This window comes from Ptychodera flava, unplaced genomic scaffold (assembly GCF_041260155.1).
Source record: "Ptychodera flava strain L36383 unplaced genomic scaffold, AS_Pfla_20210202 Scaffold_39__1_contigs__length_1403739_pilon, whole genome shotgun sequence".
Lineage (NCBI taxonomy): Eukaryota > Metazoa > Hemichordata > Enteropneusta > Ptychoderidae > Ptychodera > Ptychodera flava.
The window spans coordinates 814,570-822,183 of record NW_027248361.1 but is presented as its reverse complement, the minus strand read 5'-3'; the positions used below and the strand labels follow the sequence as shown (position 1 = coordinate 822,183).

The following is a 7,614-nucleotide window of genomic DNA, read 5'->3' as shown; positions in this document are numbered from 1 at the left end:
TTATATTTCTGGACATTGATTTGATGTGCTCATCCAGATTGTCAGTGGTAGTTTGAACGACGGACTTTCTTTGATACTGTTAAGGTAGAACGCACCTCGGGGACACAAATTAAGAACCTCAAAATTTTCCAGTTCTTTTCTAATCTACCACTTGTTTGGTTCATTTTAAAGCTGTTGGTGTAACTTTTCACTGGCTTAGTTTTTTCGGAATTTGAAAATTTTATTTTTCTCCACAGAATTAACACAAAGGCGGCCATTTTGAATTTTAGATACGGTCGACCCCAAATTTTTATTCTTTATTTTGAAAGAAAACGGTTGAAAGATTCCTCAGGGAAAGTTTGAACAAAAATTTAAGTCTTTCACTTTCGAGACGCGTTCTACCTTAATGGGAAAAAGTACGAGGCACTGATACATCGATTTGAAGTTCTCATTTTGCAATACTCTAACTGCTAACAGCCATGTGACCCAAGTGACCCAATGTCAATTCCAAGTGAAGACAATTGTTTGTTTGTTGGTTGTTTTGATTTGTGTAGTTTTTTCCCGTTTTTTTTGCGATGTCTAAACTTATTTCTATGTCAGTTGAAAATCTGAGGAGATTATTTCACTGTCAGATGGAATGCCTTGGTTACCCACGAAGATAGCTCGTAAGAAAAGTAGTACCCAAGGTAGCTCTCACGGGTGTACAAAGCGAGGTGAGGAGTTAGCATCAGTAAATGCTGTCTTCTCAAGGAAGCAGCATTATGTATTCGGCCCTGTTGGGGCATTTCTGGTATTCCGACCAAAACAAGGTCCCCCGGAGTGCCCAAGTTTTCAAAATTGGCAGAATTTTCCCGTTTTTTTCTCTTGAAATCCAAATAAATTAACTTGCTTTAAAGTTCAAGCTTTAATTCAAGCATGTAATTGACATTTTGTCATCATACAGCCGCCTAGCAAGGGGATTCAATTTTGGGGGCGGAAGCCTCCGGAGGCAGGTAAATGTTTGGGTAGTTTACGCTTGAATGAATGACTTAAAACGTTTGCTCGAACTTTCTTCAAGGAATATGTAAACTTTTCCCTTTAAAAATCAGGAATAACCAGATATGAACTGAATATGCTCACGTGTTTTACAACAGGTTCATTAATAGTAGTACGCTTCACAGAACAATGAGATATATGTTATCACTATATGTAGCAGGTTTTTTTCAACTTCGCACAGTACTCTCTGAGTTTAATCACTAATTACAAAACTTTATTTAATATGCGAATGAGCTGTCAATTAACTTGACACTGCTCAATGCTTTATGGGACAATTAGATATCCATCAGATCAACATTTGTAGCACGTTTTATTTAATTTAATGCTGTAGTTTTAGAGTAATGTCACTTATTACAAAGTTCATTAAATATGCAAATAAACCCTACATTAACTTGACACTGTTCAATGATTCATAGCACAATTAAATATTTATCAAATCAATATCTGTAGCACGTTTCACAAAATTTTAGTGCCGAAATTTCAGAGTTATATACCTAATTACAAAGTTTATTAAATATGCAAATGAATCCTTAATTAACTTTATACTACTAAATGTTTTACAATACAGTTAGATATCTGTCGTATCAGTATGTGCAGCACTTTCATCACATTTGATGGAGTTATTTCGGAGTTATATGACGAATTATAAGACTTCATGGAATATGCAAATGAGCTAATTATTAACTTGACACTGCTCAATGCTTCTCAGTACAATTGGATAATTATCAGATCAACATCTGTAGCAAGTTTCATCAAATTTAATGCTCTAATTTTGGAGTAATATCACTAATTACAAAGTTCATTAAATATGCAAATGAACCCTTCATTAACTTCACACAACTAAATGCTCTACACCACAATTAGATAGCTGTCGGATCAGTATCTGCAGCAGATTTCATCACATTTGGTGCAGTTTTTTTGGAGTTATATCACTAATTACTAAACTTCATAAAATATGCAAATGACCTATTTGTTAACTTGACACTGCCAAATGCTTCTCACTACAATTAGATATTTATCAAAACAATATCTGTACCCAATTTCACTGACTTGGGTGCCGTAATTTCAGAGTTATATACCTAATTACAAAGTTCATTAAATATGTAAATGAACCCTTAATTAATTTAACACTACTAAATGCTTTACACTGCAGTAAGATATCAGTCGGATCAGTATCTGCAGCAGATTTCATCACATTTGGTGAAGTTATATCGGAGTTATATGACTAATTACAAACCTTCATAAAATATGCAAATGAGCTATTTATTAACTTGGCACTGCCTAATGCTTCGAACTATAATTAGATATATATCAGATCAATATTTGTTGCAAGTATCATTAAGTTTGGTGCAGGAATTTCAGAGTTATCTCGCTAATAACAAAAGTTCATTAAATATGCAAATGAGAAGATAATTGACATGACACTCACAGTATCATCATAATGTTCTGAGATTGTCATCTGTGAAAAGTTTCATGAAATTTTGTGCAGTATTTCTTGATATATGTCTACACTGTCATTACCGTCTCCATAGGGAAACCATTGTACGGAAAAAAATGATGTTGCATAACTTCATTAATATGCAAGCCACACTGACCAAAATCTTATCAGTTCATGCAAGTAGCACATGATACCTGTCTACGAAATCTGACTTGAATCCGTTGAGGTGTTTTTGAGTTATCGTGTAAACAGACAGACAGACAGACAGACAGACACACACACACACACACGGACAGACAGACAGACATCGCTATGACAAAAGCTCACGTGTTTACACACGTGAGCTAAAAATAAAGGGTCATCGTGCAAATTTCGGTCTAGAAAGACAAATTACCCAAAATTTACCGATATTGATTCCAAACTGGCGCAAACTCTGAGTGTGTTAGCTGTGCGGAGAAAAATCAAATTTTCGAAAATGAAAGACAATGAAAGATTCGAAAAAACAATCGCAGCTTTTTACTCTAGGGATGTAGGCCAGATGAGGATTAAGCTTCAGAAAATGCTGTCCGCTTAAAGGTATACTGTCACCTGTTCCAATTGTGCAACAGTTACCATGGAGAGAGAAAATCTAACGAATCACACATTTTAAGCGAGTGGCCGCTTTTAAAACAGCGCCCTCACATGGGCATTTTAAATCCAAATGAACGCCCCTTTGACCATATATGGGCATATCTAGATTACAGGCGACTGTATACCTTTAAGGAAGCAGAGTCGAATACTCGGCCGTGTTGCGCGGGTTTTTTGCACCCAGACATAAAAGGTCAGCTGGCGCTTGAAGTTTCGCTAATAGGCCGAATTTTCCGCTTTTCTCTTAAACACCAACTTGATTTATACTTCATGGTTAATTCAAGTATGTAATCGACCTTTTCTCATCATACTGCCGCCTAGCTGGTCAACTACTTGGTAAAATGCCACCATAGGAAGGTAAACTTTAAGGTAGCATACGGATTAATAAAAGAGTTTTAAGCTTTTGCTCAAACTGTCCTCAATGAATATATCAACCATTGTCTTTGAAATTCAAGTAAAGTCGAACACTGGCCGTGTGGGGGCGTTTTGGGTACCCCCACAAAAACAAAATTTCGACCAAAGCTCCCAAAGTTTTCAAAATTGGCCATATTTTCCCCTATCTTTCTCTTGAAACTCACATAAATAAACTTATTTAAAGTTCAAGCTTTAATTCAGTCATGTAACTGTCGGCCATCGGCGCAATGTTTTCCCCCCGATTTAATGGGGAGCAGAAACCGCGAAACATTGCCTGCGTTACTTTTTCCACTCCAGTGAACTTGTCAGGTGAATATGCCATGAATTTACCGGAACAATCAACAAATAGAACGAATGTATACGGTTAAGTATTATTCAAAGGCATCATTTCAAATAAAATGCTGTTTAGATAATTATATGGAGCCTAGATATGTTGAAAGAACAGAGTCAATATTGCTGAATTGCCGGAAAGGTCACATGGTTGTCAAATAGATTGTTAACCATATAAAACCACTTGCAAGTGGTCATTTGGGTGGGCATTTACTTTCAAGTAACACATAGGTTCATCAGTTTGTTGCTTATCCTCTTCCTCCTGTCGTCTGCGAACTGCTTGAATCTCTTTACCTCAAGAGGGCATGATAAGAAATTACAAAAATTCCTCCACGGCCAGCCTGAATTTTACAACAGCGCATGTTAAGCTGTTCGGTATTGTGAATATGACATTGCCTAACTTTCCAAGAATATGGATATGGCTGACACTTTTTTATTGGTATATTTGTTCTTCAGTTATTGATTTCTAATGCAATTTCCAGCTATGCCAGAAAGCTCGCCGTAAGTGATATACTATCTTCACACAACTCTCATGTTTGCTGCGATATCAACATATCTGATTGAATGCACATGCACAAACTACCTTATTGTTCATACTGGGAAGGTAGTATAGTGATGTCATCTATGACGGAGCATTTTGAACAAAAGTAAGAGAAAATACACCGTTACAGTAGACATGCTAATTTCAATGTTAAACCATTAGCAGAAATATCTTCAGGAACTGAAAACTCCAGGGCGTGGAAGAACATTTTGGATCAGATATTACATATTTATCCCCAGCTGTACATGAAAAGAGAACGTACTAGTGTGAGCAGTCGAATAATAACAAACCTGCATAGATTTCATTAAGATACGGACAAACCAACGAGAAAACACTCTGGACTTCCTGGAAAGCACTCGGGACTTTAAATGTGTCACCGTGACTGACCCATTTACCAATCTCATTTTCAATAGTCCGCTATTGCCTGATAATCAATAAGGAATACACTATTATCCGCCATAGATCATTCCTTTTAAATTAAGACAGCACACCTGTTTTTTTGCCCTCATTCTGTATTTCAAAAATTGCTGAGAAGTTCCCTATTGTCTTGCCAAATCTAGTTGCATTTGCTCTATCTGCTTCTTCAGCAACCGTAACCTATCAATACATAACCCATGCCTTCAACATTTTCATGTACGTCATTTTAGCTTGGCAACAAATTTGTTCCGAACATCAGAATATACAAATGTCCTTTCAGTGGCAATTTAACGTTTTCTTATCAAAAGCGTAAAATACCAGCTTCTTCACTTATCACTATTGTGTGTTAAAAATAGTAACATATTGATTAAGTTAAGAGTAAATTAGAGTTCAAAAATATGTAATATGATGTCATAAAAATATACCATATCGTGATGATATGGCAAAGACTAATTGACACAGAGTTTGCTTTATACCTTTATTACCAAAATATAAATTTCATAACAAACAATTAGCTAAACAATCACACTGCAAACTTTTAATGTAGTGGAAGACGTGTCTGAAACCACATGACATCTTCCAGTTGAAGCTATATTTTAGTTAATTACCAATTCGGAATACTATATTGTATCTGCGAGATATAGCAGAGACGAGGCCACTCACTCACTCATAACTTTTCCAGTTCTTAGATTGAGTGTTTTGGTTTTGATATGTGCAAGTAATTAGGCATTGGCAGACCTTCGGCATTAAAGAAGGTCCAGATACAATATAGAACTAATAGACTTCGCCTCGACCATTAACGTTTATTTATGGCAAGGCTGAGCGGAAAGCCAAAACTAAGCCTCGCCCGTTAAATTTGGCTTTCCTCTCGCCCTCGCCAATAAATAAACGTTTACAGTCAGGGCGGAGTCAATTATTTCCATTACATTATCAACTTACCCAAGAAAACAGTCAACATTTACGAAACATTTCCACGCAAAAGACGAGGCCCACGAACTTATATAACACAAATGTGGTATTCACTGAACAGTGACGTGCTGCGCTGTGCACGCGACGCATTGCCACTCACGTTGCAAAAAGTTTGCAAGTCCGGAGATTTTTTTGACAAAAATGTCCAAACTTGGCCAACAAGTGCTCCTTTTTTTTGATTAATTATGGTCTATGTAAAAATCACAAATTTACGTTTTAGCTGTAAAATTACAATGTTTACGATGTTGTAATATTATTATTCATATTCACTGGCATGTACAAACCAGTACTGTGCATTTGTAGTCAGTCACGTTGTTCAGCTCGACCAATTAAAATGCGACGGATAGGGCAAAGTAATAAAATGAAAATTAATAGGAGCTAAAGCTTTCAACTAGTATGGATAAGAATAAGTCCACAAGAATTTAAGGACAAACCCTGGATATTCGGGATCAAGAACACTTCTTTACAGTGGTGAATCAACGTTTCTGTTGCGACCCTTCCGTCAGGTCAGGAATTATATTTACATAATTAAAAGTTTGCATGAGAAAATGTTCTTCTTCTGTCTCTTACAATTAACAAGTTATTGATTCTGTATATGTGCATAATTGAATACAGGATAGCAAAGTTATTTGATTATAGATATAACCTGATGAGTATAAAAACTTGTCAGAATAACCCTCAGAAATTGTCACATTTTGATGGTATTAATGGTAAATATTGATCTGGTATAAATAATATTGGTATGGAATTAAACATAATAGTAAGTATAAGTCATGGGCTAAATACATTTAAGTAAATTAATTGAGGTAAAAATAATGTTGGAGTTAAATAAAATTCGTGGCATTTTCTTGTCTCTTAGGAAACGAATAAGATGCCAAGTCTTCATTGTCGCTATCAATAGTGGATGCAGAAAACGAAGAGGTCGATTATTCGTTGTAGCATGTGAACTCTGAAACGAGAATAACGGGGTAAATGTAATTTAAATTTCGGCCATACCGGGTTAATGTTTTACGTCGGTCGTTGTTTAAATATAAAATATGTTTACACACCTTTGATAAGTCCATTGCCCACTTCGCTACATTTCAGTTAATTCTATGAACAACATGGGCATAACTTTAAACAATCTCCGTACAGAGATTGTAGTTGTAACGCCGTGGAAAATTACAACCTTGCTCGGGAGTCTCAGCAGTAGCCACACTAATTGCTGAGGGCGCGCGGTCAACGACTCAGAGACCCTCTAGCTTGGTTCGAATTATCCACACCGCGCTGCTTCCCCACACTGCGCTTAATTCAATCTCTGTGTGGAGATTGAACTTTAAAGACAGCATGACAAACAAACAAGTACTAAAACAGGTAGATAAAGGGTGCTTACTTGTTTGGGCACATACTGTACATAGATAAAAGATACACCACGCAAGGTATATAATCTTTAATAAAATACAGATAATGAAAATGAGCAAATACATACATCGTACATACATACATACATACATACATACATACATACATACATACATACATACATACATACATACATACATACATACATACATACATACATACATACATACATACATACATACATACCCACATACATACATACATACATACATACATACATACATACATACATACATACATACATACATACATACATACATACATAGATACATAGATACATAGATACATACATACATACATACATACATACATACATACATACATACATACATACATACATACATACATACATACATACATACATACATACATACATACATACATACATACATACATACATACATACATACATACAGTCACTCACTTACCCACTCCCTTAATACTCGCTCACTCACTGATGGCA

At 35.8% G+C, this 7,614-nt stretch overlaps 1 protein-coding gene across 1 annotated transcript in view; it reads right to left on the bottom strand.

The window, feature by feature from the left end:
- Positions 1–5,245: 5,245 nt before the first annotated feature.
- LOC139127953 (uncharacterized) overlaps positions 5,246–7,614 on the bottom strand; it is a 41,270-nt gene continuing 38,901 nt past the window's right edge. Inside the window, exon 46 of the mRNA XM_070693805.1 lies at positions 5,246–6,699. The gene's annotated coding sequence lies outside the window, so the exon portion shown is untranslated. The remainder of the gene's footprint in view (positions 6,700–7,614) is intronic.